This window comes from Ranitomeya variabilis, chromosome 6 (genome assembly GCF_051348905.1).
Source record: "Ranitomeya variabilis isolate aRanVar5 chromosome 6, aRanVar5.hap1, whole genome shotgun sequence".
Lineage (NCBI taxonomy): Eukaryota > Metazoa > Chordata > Amphibia > Anura > Dendrobatidae > Ranitomeya > Ranitomeya variabilis.
In genome coordinates this window covers 192,823,196-192,843,094 of record NC_135237.1, presented here as the reverse complement: position 1 = coordinate 192,843,094, position 19,899 = coordinate 192,823,196, and the positions used below count along the sequence as shown (strand labels likewise).

The 19,899-nt window shown below is 43.5% G+C and overlaps 1 protein-coding gene across 5 annotated transcripts in view; it reads right to left on the bottom strand.

Annotated features, from left to right (window-relative positions):
* Nucleotides 1-19,899, bottom strand: part of COBL (cordon-bleu WH2 repeat protein) — a 957,553-nt gene that overhangs the window by 314,091 nt on the left and 623,563 nt on the right. The window lies entirely within an intron of this gene.

Genomic DNA, 19,899 nt, shown 5'->3' with positions numbered 1-19,899 from the left:
TGCGTTTTAACCGCATTTTTGATGTGGTTTTTTTTGCGGATTTTTCCAGAGGTTCCCAATGCAATAATATACAGGTCCTTCTCAAAAAATTAGCATATAGTGTTAAATTTCATTATTTACCATAATGTAATGATTACAATTAAACTTTCATATACTATAGATTCATTATCCACCAACTGAAATTTGTCAGGTCTTTTATTGTTTTAATACTGATGATTTTGGCATACAACTCCTGATAACCCAAAAAACCTGTCTCAATAAATTAGCATATTTCACCCGACCAATCAAATAAAAGTGTTTTTTAATACCAACCAAAAAAACCATCAAATAATAATGTTCAGTTATGCACTCAATACTTGGTCGGGAATCCTTTGGCAGAAATGACTGCTTCAATGCGGCGTGGCATGGAGGCAATCAACCTGTGACACTGCTGAGATGTTATGGAGGCCCAGGATGCTTCAATAGCGGCCTTAAGCTCATTCAGAGTGTTGGGTCTTGCGTCTCTCAACTTTCTCTTCACAATATCCCACAGATTCTCTATGGGGTTCAGGTCAGGAGAGTTGGCAGACCAATTGAGCACAGTAATACCATGGTCAGTAAACCATTTACCAGTGGTTTTGGCACTGTGAGCAGGTGCCAGGTCGTGCTGAAAAATGAAATCTTCATCTCCATAAAGCATTTCAGCCGATGGAAGCATGAAGTGCTCCAAAATCTCCTGATAGCTAGCTGCATTGACCCTGCCCTTGATGAAACACAGTGGACCAACACCAGCAGCTGACATGGCACCCCACACCATCACTGACTGGGTACTTGAAACTGGACTTCAGGCATTTTGGCATTTCCTTCTCCCCAGCCTTCCTCCAGACTCTGGCACCTTGATTTCCGAATGACATGCAAAATTTGCTTTCATCAGAAAAAAGTACTTGGGACCACTTAGCAACAGTCCAGTGCTGCTTCTCTGTAGCCCAGGTCAGGCGCTTCTGCCGCTGTTTATGGTTCAAAAGTGGCTTTACCTGGGGAATGCGGCACCTGTAGCCCATTTCCTGCACACGCCTGTGCATGGTGGCTCTGGATGTTTCCACACCAGACTCAGTCCACTGCTTCCTCAGGTTCCCCAAGGTCTGGAATCGGTCCTTCTCCACAATCTTCCTCAGGGTCCGGTCACCTCTTCTCTTTGTACAGCGTTTTCTGCCACATTGTTTCCTTCCAACAGACTTACCATTGAGGTGCCTTGATACAGCACTCTGGGAACAGCCTATTTGTTGAGAAATTTCTTTCTGGGTCTTACCCTCTTGCTTGAGGGTGTCAATGATGGCCTTCTTGACATCTGTCAGGTCGCTAGTCTTACCCATGATGGGGGTTTTGAGTAATGAACCAGGCAGGGAGTTTTTAAAAGCCTCAGGTATCTTTTGCATGTGTTTAGAGTTAATTAGTTGATTCAGAAGATTAGGGTAATAGGTCATTTAGAGAACCTTTTCTTGATATGCTAATTTATTGAGACAGGTTTTTTGGGTTATCAGGAGTTGTATGCCAAAATCATCAGTATTAAAACAATAAAAGACCTGACAAATTTCAGTTGGTGGATAATGAATCTATAGTATATGAAAGTTTAATTGTAATCATTACATTATGGGAAATAATGAAATTTAACACTATATGCTAATTTTTTGAGAAGGACCTGTAGTGGGAAATCTGCAAAAAATCCGCAAAATTGATGAACATGCTGCGTTTTTTACCACAATGAGCTTTTTTCGCCGAAAAAACGCATCATGTGCACAAAAATTGCAGAATGCATTCTAAATGATGGGATGCATAGTGTATGCGTTTTTTTTCGCAATTTTTATAGCGAAAAAAACGCGAAAAATCTGCAACATGTGCACACAGCCTTACATTTCCATATCATACAGAGAAAGCAGATTCTGACATTCTCTGGAGCGTTTTCTTTCTTGTTTCCAGCATGATGCTGCCTGCTTATAATTAGTCAATGTGAAGCATGGGAAAAATTGTACATACATTGTAGTGGAAAGTAGCATATAAACCTTATAAGCTAATATATCCACAACAGGGATGGGAAATTAAAAACTAAAAATTACGTTTTATTGAGCACTGTATAGTCACTATTCCATAATTTGTCCAGATTACCATGCTAAACCTACTAGAAATAGGAGGAAACCAATATGGCTAAATAGAGCTGTAAGGGGTGCAATAAGTGACAAAAAGAAAGCATTTAGAGAATTAAAGGAAGTAGGAAGTGATGAGGCATTAAATAAATACAGAAAATTAAATAAATTCTGTAAAAAGCAAATCAAGGCAGCAAAGATTGAGACAGAGAGACTCATTGCAAGAGAGAGTAAAAATAATCCCAAAATATTCTTTAAATAAGTTAATAGTAAGAAACTAAAAAATGATAGTGTTGGCCCCCTTAAAAATAGTCTGGGTGAAATGGTGCATGAGGATGAGGAAAAAACCAATATGCTAAATGACTTTTTTTCATCAGTATTTACAAAAAAAAATCCCATGGCAGACAATATGGTCAGTGATAACAAAAATTCCCTATTAAGTGTCACCTGCTTAGCCCAGCAGGAAGTACGTCGGCGTCTTAAAATCACTAAAATTGACAAATCTCCGGGCCCGGATGGGATACACCCCCGAGTACTGCAGGAACTAAGTACAATCATTGATAGACCATTATTTTTAATCTTTAAAGAGTCCATAATAACAGGGTCTGTACCACAGGACTGGCGTATAGCAAATGTGCCAATATTCAAAAAGGGGACAAGAACTGAACTCGGAAATTATAGGCCAGTAAGTTTAACCTCTACTGTGGGTAAAATCCTGGAGCGCATTCTAAGGGATGCTATACTGGAGTATCTGAAGAGGAATAACCTCATGACCCAGTATCAGCATGGGTTTACTAGGGACCGTTCATGTCAGACTAATTTGATCAATTTCTATGAGGAAGTAAGTTCCGGACTGGACCAAGGGAACCCAGTGGACGTAGTGTATATGGACTTTTCAAAAGCTTTTGATACAGTGCCACACAAAAGGTTGTTACATAAAATGAGAATAATGGGGATAGGGGAAAATATGTGTAAGTGGATTGAGAGCTGGCTCAGGGATAGGAAACAAAGGGTGGTTATTAATGGAGCACACTCGGACTGGGTCGCAGTTAGCAGTGGGGTACCACAGGGGTCAGTATTGGGCCCTCTTTTTAACATATTTATTAATGATCTTGTAGGGGGCATACAGAGTGGAATTTCAATATTTGGAGATGACACTAAACTCTGCAGGGTAATCAATACAGAGGAGGGCAATTTTATATTACAGGATGATTTATGTAAACTAGAAGCTTGGGCTGATAACTGGCAAATGAGCATTAATGGGGATAAATGTAAGGTCATGCACTTTTGTAGAAGTAATAAGATGTATAACTATGTGCTTAATTCTAAAACTCTGGGCAAAACTGTCAATGAAAAAGACCTGGGAGTATGGGTGGATGACAAACTCACATTTAGTGGCCAGTGTCAGGCAGCTGCTACAAAGGCAAATAAAATAATGCGCCGTACTAGTACTGCGCTGCCATTTTCCGGTCACCGCGTCACATCGCACGGTGATCGGGTTCCGATGGCTGCTGTCCCTGACAGCAGACCATCTCTGCTCGTAGCTCCAGGGGGCTGCACCGCCCCTCCGCATCAGCGATCGCTGTGATTGGCTGGTCAATTCTGACCAGCCAATCACAGCGAAATGACAATAAAGTAAAAAAAAAAAAAGCATGTGACAGGCTGTGATTGATGCTGTGTGACGTCGCACCAATCACAGCCGTCACAGTAGGTGGGGTGATCGCCACGTCACCTCACCTGATTAACCCCTATGGTGCTGATTGGCTAGAAGCTATTGTTCAGCCAATCAGCGCCAAAGGGGTTAATTTAAAATACCGATCACCGCCCTGCACACCATCTTTCTTCTCAGATTTGGCGTGCAGAGCGGTGGTCTAAGCCCCTCTGTCTGACCTGAGTGAAGGAATCCATTGGTGGCCAGTGTGATCAACCCGGCGATCTCCTGCCTCCTGTGCTGCGTGCTGCTCCTGCTCCGTGCTCTCTGCTGCCACCTGCTGCTGTGTGAGGCATGTGATCACAGCAGCAGCAGCACCTCCCCCACCCCTTTCCCATCCCCCCATCCCTGTTCCAGTACCCCCTCCCTCCCCCACCCTCCAATTGAAATTTTTTGCGCACTTTTTTGCGCTTTTTTTCCTGTGCGCGGCGTCCCGCGCAGCGCATTCGTGCTCTTCCTGTGTCCGCAGCGCTCTGATCAGTATCGCTGCTGATCAGAGACTGCGCCACAGGACTTTTTTTTTTTTTTAGCTAGTTAGTGTAGCGGACGTTGCAGTCTAAGCGACGTCCGTTTTTTTTTTTTTAGAAAAAAAATTGTAGTTAGTACAGTGTAGTTTTAGACGTAACAAGGTAGCGTAGCCGGCGTCACTGCTTGGTGACGTCCCTCCATCCCTGTTCCAGTACGCCCCTCCAATTCAATTTTTAGTGCACTTTTTTGCTCTTTTTTTCCTGTGCGCGGCGTCCCGCGCAGAGCATTTCGTGCTCTTCCTGTGTCCGCAGCTCTTTGATCAGTATCGCTGCTGATCAGAGACTGCGCTAAAGGACTTTTTTTTTTTAGCTAGTTAGCGTAGCGGACATTGCACTCTAAGTGACGTCCGATTTTTTTTACAAAAATATAATAATAGTAGTTAGTACAGTGTAGTGTTAGACGTAGATTAGCTGGTGTCACAGAGTTAGTGACGACCGGTCTTTTTTTTTTAGAGAAAAAAAAATTGTACAGAGTAGTTTAGTGGTAGCGTGTTAGTGTAGCCGGCGTCACAGCGTTAGTGACGACCGATCATCTTTTAGAAAAAAAAAATCGTACAGAGTAGTTTTATAGGTAGGGAGGTAGCGTCTTTTTTGCATAAAAAAATCTGCTATCGCCGGATAATCTCTAGTGCATTAGGGGAGCGTACGTCACACTGTTAGTGGTGTTCGCTTTTTTTTGTAAAAATAATAATTAGTTGCGTCGTCTAATTTTTAGCGCGTTCATTAGGGGAGCGTACGTCACACTGTTAGTGGCGTTCGCTCTTCTTTTGTAAAAAGAATAATTAGTTGCGTCGTCTAATTTTTAGCGCGTTCATTAGGGGAGCGTACGTCACACTGTTAGTGGCGTTCGCTTTTCTTTTGTAAAAAGAATAATTAGTTGCGTCGTCTAATTTTTAGCGCGTTCATTAGGGGAGCGTACGTCACACTGTTAGTGGCGTTCGCTTTTCTTTTGTAAAAAGAATAATTAGTTGCATCATCTAATTTTTAGCGCGTTCATTAGGGGAGCGCACGTCACACTGTTAGTGGCGTTCGCTCTTCTTTTGTAAAAAGAATAATTAGTTGCGTCATCTAATTTTTAGCGCGTTCATTAGGGGAGCGTACGTCACACTGTTAGTGGCGTTCGCTCTTCTTTTGTAAAAAGAATAATTAGTTGCGTCGTCTAATTTTTAGCGCGTGCATTAGGGGAGCGTACGTCACACTATTAGTGGCGTTCGTTTTTTCTTTTGCAAAAAAAAGATTTAGTTGCGTACGGTAAATTTATACTTTTTTTATACAAACTTATTTTTTTTACATCTGATTTTTCTTTTCATCTTTTTTTTCTTGCTTCTTCTACATTTTTTCTCACTACTTGTTTTTTCTCTCTGATTGGTTATAATAAAGAGTACCCTATACACAAGCCCCACACATTACACGTGTAAAAGCACCACTTACACACACATCCCCAGGGTTTGGGGAAAAAAAAATGGCCCATTCGTCAACAAGGCGCTATTCACCAGAGGAAGCTTACGCCATCCTTGCGTCCGACACGGATACAGCCAGTGAGGAAGATCCCACATTCCTCTATTCCTCCTCCTCCTCCTCCTCCTCCTCCTCCTCCTCCTCCCTCATCCCTCATCCCTCATCCCTCATCATCCGGTGAGGAAGGACCCCCAACAAGGCGCCGAAGGACCCAGGCAACTCCTGCAGCAATCGATCCCGTATGGATTGCACCCCCTGAAAATTTTCAGCCCGTCATTCCGGATTTCAGCAGCAGCTCAGGAATCCAGTTTGACACGACTGGCCTCACTGAAATTGACTTCTTCAAATTCTTTTTCAGTGATGAAATAATAAATCTTATGGTGGTCCAGACGAACCTTTATGCCCAGCAATTTTTCACCCAAAATCCCATGTCATCTCACGCCAGATGGACCCCCGTAAATGCAGCAGAGATGATGACATTTTGGGGAATTGTGCTGCATATGGGCATAATCAAAAAGCCAAAGCTTCGGCAATACTGGAGTACTGAAATCCTCTACAGTACACCGGTATTCCGCATGGCCATGAAAAGGACACGATTTGAAGGGATCCAAAAATTTTTGCATTTCAGTGATAATGCGCAGTGTCCTCCCCGAGACGATCCAAACTTTGATCGTCTATATAAAATTCGGCCAGTGATTGAACACTTCAGCAGAAAATTTGCTGAGGCGTACACACCCCAGAGGGACATCGCTATTGATGAATCTCTGGTTCATTTCAAAGGGAGGCTAAAATTCCGACAGTACCTGCCCAGTAAGACGTCCAGGTACGGAATAAAGCTGTACAAACTGTGCGAGAGTACCTCAGGGTACACCCACAGATTTAGGGTCTACGAGGGTAAGGACACCCAGATTAACCCCCCTGAATGCCCCCCCCCATCCTGGGGGTGAGTGGGAAAATTGTGTGGGAATTGCTGCACCCACTGCTGGATAAGGGTTATCACCTCTACATTGATAACTTTTACACCAGCGTCCCATTCTTCAAGGCCCTCTCTGCCAGAGGTACAGCTGCATGTGGCACCATGCGAAAAAATCAGCGAGGCCTCCCTAAGCCGCTAATTGGACAAATGCTGAGAAAAGGGGAAAGCAGAGCCAAATGCAGCGACAACATGCTGGTGGTCAAGTATAAGGACAAAAGGGATGTCCTTATCCTTACACCGTGACAACAGCACCCTTGTCACTGTTCGTGGGACCACAACACAAGTCCCAAAGCCAGACTGTATCCTGGATTACAATCGGTGCATGGGTGGTGTGGATCTCTCAGATCAGGTCCTCCAACCATACAGTGCCATGCGAAAAGCTTACGTATGGTACAAAAAATTGGCCGTGCACATTGTACAGATGGCACTGTACAATGCTTTTGTGCTGTTCCGATCTACAAGCAATACGGGGGGGGGGCCTTCCTTCAGTTTCAGGAGGTAGTCATCAAGGCCCTAATGTTTGGCACACAGGGAGGTGAGGGTCCCAGTACTTCTGAATCTGATAGTGCCCGTATTGTCCCAGGTCAACATTTCCCAGGACAGGTTCCCCAAACAGCGAGGACAGGACGATCACAAAAACGGTGCAGAGTATGTTCCAAGAGGGGAATCCGAAAGGATACAATTTACCATTGTGAAACCTGCCCTGAGAAACCTGGCCTTTGCATTAAGTATTGCTTCAAAGCATACCACACATCCACAAATTAATAAAATTAGTTTATACCCTGTTGACACAACACACTTTTATTATCTGATGTACCGAGCACATCTTACACATAACACCACATTATAAATTCATACACCAGTAAAAGCAAAAGAATTATAATCAATACTATGAAACTATGCCTCTAGATATATTCCTTCAGGGGTGTAGTTTCCAAAATGGGGTCACTTGTGGGAGATTTCCACTGTTTAGGCACATCAGGGGCTCTGCAAACACAACATGACGCCCGCAGACCATTCCATCAAAGTCTGCAATCCAAAACGTCACTTATTCCATTCCGAGCCCCGACGTGTGCCCAAACAGTGGTTTTTCCCCACATATTGGGTATCGGCGTACTCATGAAAAATTGCACAACATCTTTTTCTGTCTATTTTGTCCTATAACCTTTGGGAAAATAAAAAAATCGTAGCTAAAAGATCATTTTTGTGGAAAAAATGTGTTTATTTTTTTTACGACTCATCGTTATAATTTTTGGTGAGGCACTTGGAGGTTCACGGTGCTCATCACATAGCTAGAAAAGTTCCCTGAAGAGTCTAGTTTCCAAAATGGGGTCACTTGTGGCGGTTTTCCACTGTTTAGGTACATCAGGGGCTCTCCAAACACGACATGGTGTCCGATCTCAATTCCAGCCAATTTTGGTTTGAAAAAGTCAAATGGCGCTCCTTCCCTTCTGAGCCCTGCCGTGCGCCCAAACAGTGGTTTTCCCCCACATATGGGGTATCATTGTATTCAGGATAAATTGCACAACAACTTTAGTGGTCCATTTTCTCCTTTTACACTTGTGAAGATAAAAAAATTGTTGCTAAAAGATCATTTTTGGGGAAAAAATGTAATTTTTTTATTTTCACGCCTCTATGTTCGAAACTTCTGTGAAGCACCTGGGGGTTCAAAGTGCTCACAAAATAGCTAGATAAGTTCCTTGAAGGGTCTAGTTTCCAAAATGGGGTCACTTGTGGCGGTTTTCCACTGTATAGGTACATCAGGGGCTCTCCAAACACGACATGGTGTCCAATCTCAATTCCAGCCAATTTTGGTTTGAAAAAGTCAAATGGCGCTCATTTCCTTCCGAGCCCTGCCATGCGCCCAAACAGTGGTTTTCCCCCACATATGGGGTATCAGTGTATTCAGGATAAATTGCACAACAACTGAAGTGGTCCATTTTCTCCTTTTATACTTGTGAAGATGAAAAAATTGTTGGTAAAAATCATTTTGGGGGAAAAATGTGATTTTTTTTATTTTCACGCCTCTATGTTCTAAACTTCTGTGAAGCACCTGGGGGTTCAAAGTGCTCACAAAATAGCTAGATAAGTTCCTTGAAGGGTCTAGTTTCCAAAATGGCGTCACTTGTGGCGGTTTTCCACTGTTTAGGTACATCAGGGGCTGTCCAAACGCAACATGGTGTCCGATCTCAATTCCAGCCAATTTTGGTTTGAAAAAGTCAAATGGCGCTCCTTTCCTTCTGAGCCCTGCCGTGCGCCCAAACAGTGGTTTTCCCCCACATATGGGGAATCGGTGTATTCAGGATAAATTGCACAACAACTTTAGTGGTCCATTTTCTCCTTTTATACTTGTGAAGATGAAAAAATTGTTGCTAAAAGATCATTATGTGGAAAAAAAAGTTAACTGTTAATTTTTTTCTTCCACATTCCGTTAATTCCTGTGAAGCACCTGAAGGGTTAATAAACTTCTTGAATGTGGTTTTGAGTACCTCGAGGGGTGTAGTTTTTAGAATGGTGTCACTTTTGGGTATTTTAAATCTTATAAGCCCCTCAAAGTGACTTTAAATGTGATGTAGTCCCTAAAAAAAATGGTTTTGTAAAGGTTGTTGAAAAAATGAGAAATTGCTGTTTAACTTTTAACCCTTATAACTCCCTAAAAAAAAAAATTTGGTTCCAAAATTTTGCTGATGTAAAGTAGACATGTGGGAAATGTTATTTATTACCTAATTTTTGCGATATGAGTCTCTAATGCAAAGGTATAAAAATTCAAAGTTTGAAAATTGCAAAATTTTCTAAATTTTCACCAAATTTCTGTTTTTTTCACAAATAAACGCAAGTAATATCAAAGAAATTTTGCCACTATCATGAAGTACAATATGTCACGAGAAAATGTCAGAATCACCAGGATCCGTTGAAGCGTTTCAGAGTTATTACCTCATAAAGTGACAGTGGTCAGAATTGTAAAAATTGGCCCTGTCACTTAGGTGAAAACAGGCTTCGGGGTGAAGGGGTTAAAGAGGCATAGATGCTCATGAGGAGAACATAATTTTACCTTTATACAAGTCACTAGTGCGACCACACTTAGAATACTGTGTACAGTTCTGGTCTCCGGTGTATAAGAAAGACATAGCTGAACTAGAGCGGGTGCAGAGAAGAGCGACCAAGGTTATTAGAGGACTGGGGGGTCTGCAATACCAAGATAGGTTATTACTAGTGTTGAGCATTCCGATACCGCAAGTATCGGGTATCGGCCGATACTTGCGGGTATCGGAATTCCGATACCGAGATCCGATACTTTTGTGGTATCGGGTATCGGTATCGAAACAACATTAATGTGTAAAATAAAGAATTAAAATAAAAAATATTGCTATACTCACCTCTCCGACGCAGCCTGGACCTCACCGAGGGAACCGGCAGCGTTCTTTGCTTAAAATGCTCGCTTTTCCTTCCTTCCGTGACGTCACGGCTTCTGATTGGTCGCGTGCCGCCCATGTGGCCGCGACGCGACCAATCACAGCAAGCCGTGACGTAATTTCAGGTCCTGAATGCAGAAATAGGCATTCAGGACCTGAAATTACATCACGGCTTGCTGTGATTGGTCGCGTCGCGGTCACATGGGCGGCACGCAACCAATCACAAGCCGTGACGTAATTTTAAAAATGCGCGCGTTTCCTGCCTCCCGTTACATCACGGCTTGTGATTGGTCACGTCGCCCATGTGACTGCGACGCGACCAATCACAAAGCCGGAACGTAATTTTAAAATACTGAATGCCTAGAAGGACCTGAAAATTACGTCACGGCTTGCTGTGATTGGTCGCGTCGCGGCCACATGACGTCACGGAAGGAAGGAAAAGCGCGCATTTTAAGCAAAGAACGCTGCCGGTTCCCTCGGTGAGGTCCAGGCTGCGTCGGAGAGGTGAGTATAGCAATATTTTTTATTTTAATTCTTTATTTTACACATTGATATGGTTCCCAGGGCCTGAAGGAGAGTTTCCTCTCCTTCAGACCCTGGGAACCATCAGGGATACCGTCTGATACTTGAGTCCCATTGACTTGTATTGGTATTGGGTATCGGTATCGGATTAGATCCGATACTTTGCCGGTATCGGCCGATACTTTCCGATACCGATACTTTCAAGTATCGGACGGTATCGCTCAACACTAGTTATTACACTTGGGGCTATTTAGTTTGGAAAAACGAAGGCTAAGGGGTGATCTTATGTTAATGTATAAATATATGAGGGGACAGTACAAAGACCTTTCTGATGATCTTTTTAATCATAGACCTGAGACAGGGACAAGGGGGCATCCTCTACGTCTGGAGGAAAGAAGGTTTAAGCATAATAACACACGCGAATTCTTTACTGTAAGAGCAGTGAGACTATGGAACTCTCTGCCGTATGATGTTGTAATGAGTGATTCATTACTTAAATTTAAGGGGGGACTGGATGCCTTTCTTGAAAAGTATAATGTTACAGGGTATATATACTGGTTTCCTTGTTAGGGTGTTGATCCAGGGAACTAGTCTGATTGCCGTATGTGGAGTCGGGGAGGAATTTTTTTCCCCAGTGTGGAGCTTACTCTTTGCTACATGTTTTTTTTTTTTGCCTTCCTCTGGATCAACATGTTAGGGCATGTTAGGTTAGGCTATGGGTTGAACTAGGTGGACTTAAAGTCTTCCTTCAACCTTAATAACTATGTTACTATGTTACTATGTAAACCTAGTGATAGGTTATCTTTAAGTAAAACTAATTTTATAGTACATAACTATAATACATTGCAAACCAGAAAACACAACACACCTCAACCCAAAAAAAGTCTTACAACAGTTAGACACTATAGCTTTCATTTATGACAGATCTATCCATCAAGTTTCTAATAAGGTTTTGTATTTTTTTATCCAAGAATAGTAGTAAACACTTCCTTGTTCTACCATTGCAAAACACTGTGGGAGACCCAGCAATAGTGTGTTCAGAGCCCTATTAATAAAGCTGCTGTATAAAAGTGGAGCCAGTCTATGGAACTCTGGCTTATCATGCCTCTGATTTCCACAACAGCTAAGAATAACTGCAGTTTTGCTTTGATCTTCACGATTCAAATGTAATTAAAAATGGAAAATGGAAAATGTAAAACAAATAGGTGACAAAATAGTTGTCATCATCTTTAACATGTAGCTGTTACATATTGTTTGCTACACACATGGGTATCTCTTATAATGTGTTCTAATGAATGTATTTAGCTTGTGTTTGAGAAAAAGCAGTTCAACTAAGGATAGCATGGATAATGTAACTTAATATCCAGATAATTATCTAAATCTACAGTGCAAAAGTCATAGTTACTCACCGATAACGGTGTTTCTCAGAGCCCATGACAGCACTACGGAGAGAGGGGATCCACCCTTCAGGGACAGGAAACCTACAGATAAAAGGGCGTCACCTCTCCCTCGCATCAGTTGGTTTACAGAGCATCGGAGGACCTCCAGGTTAGTTACAACAGAGAAAAAATCATATTATAACATTTCTTAAAAAAGGAACCCCGTGCCTAGACTATATTATATAAATTATATAAATCATATGTAATTAAAGGTGCTCACCGCACTCGTGATGGGAGGGAATAAGCGAGTGCTGTCATGGGCTCCGAGAAACACCGTTATCGGTGAGTAACTATGACTTTCTCGGTCCCCCATGACAGCACTATGGAGAGAATTGCAGAGACTAAGCTTAGGGAGGGACCACCGCCTCGAGAACCCTTCTCCCGAAGGTCAAGTCAGACACATAGGCTAGATTTAATCTATAGTGTCTAAAAAAGGTTGATGGTGATGACCAGGTGGCCGCCTTACAAATTTGTTCTATCGATACCTCTGACCTCTCAGCCCATGAGGTAGCTACTGCTCTTGTGGAATGCGCTCTTATACCATCCGGGATCGCATTCCCCGTGGATGAATATGCCAACGCTATTGCCTCTTTTATCCACCTTGCCAAAGTACCTTTAGATGCCCGGAATCCTTTTCTGGGACCCTGAAAACAGACAAACAAAGAGCCTTCCTTCCTATACTCCCTGCTAGAATCTAGATATTGGACTAGACATCTTCTGACATCTAGATTATGGAAGTTCTGCTCTTTCTCATTTCTGGGGTTTGGGCAAAAGGACAGCAGGGATATTTCTTGTGACCTATGGAATTTTGACACCACTTTTGGCAAATAGGCCGGGTCAGGTCTAAGAGTGACTCTATCATCCAATATTTTTGTAAAAGGTGGGTTAGAGGATAGGGCTTGAATATTGCTTATTCTGCACGCAGATGTTAAGGCTACCAGAAGAATGGTCTTAAGTGATAGTGTTTTTATGGGAATCGTGTCTATGGGTTCAAATGGAGGACCAGATAATGCTGAGAGGACTAAATTTAGGTCCCATGGGGGCATCTTTTGGGTAACTACAGGTTTTGATCTTGTTACCACTTTAATGAATCTTATTATCCACGGGTTAGCCGCAATATTTTGGTTATAGAGTGCTCCCAGTGCTATCTGTACCTTAAGAGTACTGACCGCTAACCCCTGTTCCAGACCTTTTTGTAGGAACTCAAGTATTTTATTAATTGAGGGTCCCTCCTGGATTTTTACTTTGGAGACAGAGAAGAATTTTTTCCATGTTTTCCCATATATTTTAGTAGTAACAGGTTTTCTACATTTTAACAATGTAGCAACTAAGTTGTCAGAGAAGCCCCTTTCTTTTAATAGTCCCCGTTCAAAAGCCAGGCTGTCAAATGCAAGTTCGACTCTTGTGGGTGGAAGATCGGTCCTTGCTGTAGTAGGTCTGGCAAATTCGGTAGGACCCATGGGTCTGAGACCGATAGCATCCTTAGCCAGGAAAACCATGTCCTTTTTGGCCAGAACGGGGCAATAAGGATCATTTTTGTTTTGTCTTCTCTGACTTTCCGAATGACTGCCGGAATTAGAATGATTGGCGGAAAAGCGTATGTCAGCTTGTGGGTCCATGGGATCAGAAAGGCATCCAGAGCCTGGGGATTCCCTTCCGGACTCAGTGAGCAAAATTTGCTTACTTTTTTGTTTTTGGAATTGGCGAACAAGTCTATTGTTGGAGTTCCCCACATTCCTGTGATCTGGTTGTAGATAGACTGATTCAGGGACCACTCGCCTTGTTTCAACTGGGTTCGACTCAAGTAATCTGCTTTCTCGTTTTTTGAACCCTGAATATGTAGCGCAGAGAGGGACAGTAGATTTTTTTCCGCAAGGCTGATAATTTTGGCGGAGGAACTCATCAGTGACCGAGACCTTGTTCCTCCCTGGTGATTTATATATGCTACTGTCACTATGTTGTCCGAGAAAATTCGGACATGATGTCCCCGAATGTAGGTTAGGAAAGATAGAAGAGCACGATGCACTGCCCAAAGTTCTTTTTGGTTTGAGGATGCTGACAGTTCCTGAACTGACCAGTTGCCCTGAGCCACTCTGTCTTCCATGTGGGCCCCCCACCCCCTGGGACTCGCATCGGTTGTTATTACCCGATATATTTTTGGTACCCAAGGAATTCCTTTTGAAATATTCTGGTTCTTTCCCCACCAAAGAAGGGAATGAATAACTGAGGAATTTAGGATGACCCCGCTTTCCAAATAGTTATTTAATATTAACTGCCATTCTAGTATGTGCCACTGAAGCTCCCTTGTGTGGAATTGTGCGAAAGGTATCGCTGGCAGGCATAAAGATAGAGAGCCCAGCAGTGACATTGCCCTCCTTAGAGTCATGGAGGGGTTTTGTAGAGTTTGTGCTATCATGGTCAATATTTTGTCTTTTTTGGGGCCCGGGAGTCGGCATTCTTGAACCTGGGAGTCTAACGTCAGCCCTAGGAACTCCTGTACTTGACAGGGTTCCAACTTTGATTTTTTTATGTTTATGAGCCAACCCAAGTCCGTTAGAATAGTCATTACTCGGTCTCTCTGTTGTCTGCAACTTTGAGCCGAGTCGCTCGCAATAAGAAAATCGTCCAAGTAAGGGACTATATCTGATAATGTTTTGTTCCCTTATGTGGGCCATCATTTCCGCTACTATTTTTGTGAATATTCGCGGAGCAATTAAGATCCCAAACGGGAGGGCCCTGTACTGGAAATTTCTTATTTTTCCCTCTATGGAGACCGCCATCCTGAGAAACTTTTGAGATTGTTCGTGGATGGGCACATGGCAGTATGCGTCGGTTAGGTCTATCACGACCATGTAGCAATTTGGGAAAAGAATTTTTATTGCAGACTTTATTGTTTCCATTTTGAACTTGTGATTTCTTACATAATTGTTTAAGTTTCTTAAGTTTATAATCGTCCGAAAGGACCCGTCGGGTTTCGGTACTAGAAACAGAGGGGAGAAAAAACCTTCCCCCATTTCTTGAGGGGAGATTTCCTGAATTACGGATTTCTGCAGTAGGGAAATAATTTCTTTCTCTAATGCCGCTTGTTCTGCTGCCGAGGATCTTGTTTTTGTCACTATGTAATTTCGGGGAGGGGGGAAAGAAAGTCTATTTTTAGACCGGATTGTATGAGTTTTAAAATCCAGGTGTTGTTGGATATTTTCTTCCAGGCAGGAAGAAATGAGGCGAGTCTTCCCCCCACCGTAGGAAAAATGTCATTTGGAGGGCTTTTTGTCACGGGAGGTGTTGCCGAAAAGGTAACCTCTATCCCGTCTTCTCCCTTCTTCCCATTTATTCTGTTCTCTGGGAGGTCTCCGACTAAAAAAATTTCGGTTCCGAAAGGACTGTCTAAATGGGGCTGGTCCCAGATTTGGAAACCCCTTCTTTTTGTCTCCAGCTTTCTGGAGGATGTCATTCAGGGTCTCCCCAAATAAGAAATTCCCCTCACATGGGATAGAACACAATTTTAGCTTCGTTTGGAGGTCCCCTGGCCAGCTCTTAAGCCATAGGGTTCTTCTAGCTGCGTTGGAGAGGGCAGCGGCCTTGGATGTTAAACGCACTGAGTCCGCTGAGGAGTCCGCTAGGAACGCTGCTGCTGCCCTAATTGCAGGGATTGAGTCTAGCAATTTACTCCTGGGTGACCCATCCTTAATCTGGCTTTCCAGCTGGTCAACCCACACCATTAAAGACCTGGAGATGCAGGTCGCTGCAACTGCAGGTCTCAAGCTACCCCCAGCCGATTCCCATGCCCCTTTAAGAAAGGTATCTGCTTTCTTATCTAAAGTGTCTTTGAGGGTACCCATATCCAAACAGGAGCGCAAATTTTTTCGAGGCTTTGGCCACTGCTACGTCCAATTTTGGTGCCTTGTCCCAAGAAACGGACGCCTCGTCCTCAAAGGGATACTTCCTTTTAAGCGAGGGCACTGAAGAATTTCTCCTGTCCAGTTTCTCCCACTCTTTTTTGATCAGTGTCTGGACATTGGAATTTAATGGGAAAGTTCTCTGCTTTTTTTGTCCCAGACCTCCGAACATTATATCTTGAGCCGTTTTATCGGGTCTGGGATCCTCAACCCCCATAGTGGCTCTGATGGCTTTCACTAGAGCATCCACCTCCTCTAGTGGGAAGCAATGACGGCCCAAATCTTCATCGGAGGAAGATAGGGAGGATTTAGAATCGCCAGACTCCACGTCCTCAGATGAGGATTGGACAGAGTGGGAATATACCGTCTCCTTCACCTTATCCTTCCCTTTTTTGGAAGATAAAAGGGCATTCTGAACTTCAGATCTAATTATAGTTTTAAGTTCAGATGCAAAATCAGGGGTCTCTTCATACAATAAACGTTGAATGCATAATTTACAAAGCTTTTTGTTCCAGGTTATCGGCAAAGCTTTACTACAGGTGGGGCAGGCCCTATTTTTCTTTTTCTCCAGCCTCTTCTTACCCTAGTAAGGGAGAAGAGGGAACCCCATTATAAAATATGTACTTTCACGGAGATCACTCACCATTCGGATGTGGAGGCAGGTATCGGTTCTGGAGGAGGGCCCGGGTCTGGTAGAGGAGTCTCTTGAGGAATGGAGTTAGTCCTTGCAGCAGATCTGCTGCGCTGCGTGGACTGACTGCTAGACCCACTTCTTCTGGAACTCTTAGGGTCCACCTTCTTATGGTGCTGCTGCCTGGGCTGCTGTTGCTGCTGTGGATCGCTGTCCTCCATGGTTACAGGGAGATAGTGCGACAACTATGTGTGCATCATCTCCCTATTTGAATCCGGCGCCACCTCCGGCGTTTTACCGCACTTCCAGTCCTGCGCACATCCTCCCAGGAGAGGAGACTACCACGCATGCACGCGGAGATGACCCGGAAGTTATTGCCACATTTCCGGAGCGGCGGCCATCTTTCCACACCCCGAGCATGCGGTAGCCGGCACAGGAGCTCCGGGTGACCAGCACCCCTTCTCCCTTCACAGTCGGGCGGCGTTCTCTCCCCCGCACACCCTGAAGAACCCCTCGGTTCCAGCGGTGGCGGCTTCGGGTGCCGGACAAGCCGCGGCAGGAGCCTCCTCGCTGCCGGAACCCGACCGCACGGTCCCGGTCCGTGATACGGTGTCTTCTTCAGGTACCACCAAGAAGAGGTTCCCCGTCAGGGACAGGAAACCAACTGATGCGAGGGAGAGGTACCGCCCTATTATCTGTAGGTTTCCTGTCCCTGAAGGGCGGATCCCCTCTCTCCGTAGTGCTGTCATGGGGGACCGAGAAACTATGCCTCCATTCGCAGCCACTCCATTTACCTCACTAGGGCAATATGGTTAAGGACAACACATATTCTTTGTTACACAAAAACAGTAATATATCATACAGAACCCTCTTATATCTACAGTTATTACATGCTAGAAGATAGGCCTCCCTCGATTTTCTCCTGGAAACTCTACCTAGCAAAATCCTTGGTTTGAGCACCAATTTGGCAGTCACTCTAAGCAACTTAAGTCTTCTGAATCCTGACAGACTGAGGTGTGCATGCTGTTAAGATATACTGGTGTTACTGATGAGAGTGGGTGGTCACGTGAGCACATGTATGCAATTTGCATACTTGCAGTCACTTTCCAACTATATGTGCTGATAGAGAGAAGCCGAGCACATCTGGTAGGAATGTGACCAGAAGTATGCAAATTACATACATGTGGTCACATGACCACTTCCTCTCATCAGTAACACTCGATGAATTTTGACAGAATGCACACCGCAAGCTGTCAGGATTCAGAAGTATGAAGTCACATAGTTTAAAGATTTCCTTATACAACTCTATGTTACACCCCAGTTAGCAGCTGTTGTGGCTGCATAGTTGAAGCAAAGCTGATTCCAAATATGTCATTTTTATCTGCACTCTCTGTCTATCCAATACAATTAGCTCTTTGGTGTGGCTGTGATCTTGGGTCATATTGATGATGTTGCTACTTGTAACTTCTTTTCAAGATTTGCGTTGGTCTGGAGCACAGGTGAATTCTTGCGATGATAAATTTTGTAAAGAACTCTCAGCAGTAAGTGGTACTGAACACAAATGAATATTATACTGCAAGTCTCTTCACAGTGGGAAATTCATCACTGCTCATAAAACATTTATAGAACTCAAGTAGCAGGAGATCTGCATTATACAGCACATAGAGCACACAGACTGCTGTATATACATCACACAGGGGGAGACTGTGACTGCTTTATAAACATCACATAGGAGACACCAAGGCTGGAGTATACACATCACATAGCAGACACTATGGCTGGAGTATATACATCACATTGGAGACACTGAGACTGTTGTATATACATCACATAGGAGACACTGGGCCTGGAGTATATACATTGCAGGAGACATGGGAGATGAAGAATATACATGGGGTTGCAGTATAGACATCACTGGAGACATGGGGCTGCATTATAGACATCACAGGAGACATGAGGCTGCAGGAGAGACAGATGAGTCATGGAGTATAATTATCACGAGATGCTAGGCTGTAGTATAATCACCACAAGAGATGCTGGGGCTGTGGTATAATCATCATCATAGAAGGCGCTGGGGCTATAGTATAATCAACACAAGAGATGCTGGGGCTGCAATATAGACATCACATGAGACGCTGGAGCTGTGGCATAGACATTACAGCAGACACTGGAGCTGTGGTACAGATATCATGGGAAACGCTGGGCTTGCAGCAATTGTCATCTCCTGTGAGATGGGAGCACAATGTGTGGTAACTCCACCCACAAAGTACGTCCTGTCACTGGTCAGCATGAGGACATAATCTTTCATTGCATATGCCGCAGCGTTCAGCAGTGAATTATGCGTACATTTTCTTGCAGAGCAAGCAGAAATGCGTTTAAAATGGAACTGCTGGCCCAAGCAGTACGGTTCACGGGAATCTAGTCGGGGGTTGAAGAAAAAGTCACCTTTCACCAGATTTTTCATGTTGAACTGGACACATGATGTAATAGTGGCTGCAGAGCGGAACAAAAACTTGTGTTTTTTTAATTTTGCCTCTACGTTTGTGAAAATATTAGCAATGAAACTATTTGGCACCTAATGCATTAACTTTTATTAAGTCCAAGTGAGTGTTATTAAATAGCAACTCATACATAGAGATGAAGTACACGGCCCCAGTGAAAACACCCATTTAGACATTACATGCTGAACTAGACACAAGTGTCCAGTTCAACATGTAAAATTTAGTGAAAATTCCTTTAACTGTAAAAGATGTATAACTTAAAGTGTTTATTAATGCCATTTTTAATTTACTATGGGCCTAAAATCTAACAGGCAGGTAGTGGCATACTACCAGCCTGTTGTGCCAGGCGCTGATCTCTGCCAGCCCAGTACAGTCATAGACCGCGCCTGCCAGTAATTCAGCAGCTTACATTAATGTCCCAACAACTGTGACTGCGAACGTCATGCTGACTGACAGCCAGCTCCCCAGTGCCTGCTATGTCGGCAGAGCAGTCCAGAAGAAGAAGGGCTGCACTGTTGACGTGGAGGATCTGAATTGACGATAGCAGCGGTCGGTGACCATTCTGTGCAAGGCAGATCAGGCAGTTAGTTAGCCTGTTATATTACCTGCCTGTTAGTTTTTAGGGCCACAGTAAAAAAAAATCCTGGTTAAACCCTTTAACTATTACAAAAATACACTTACTTTCTGATATGACATATCAGG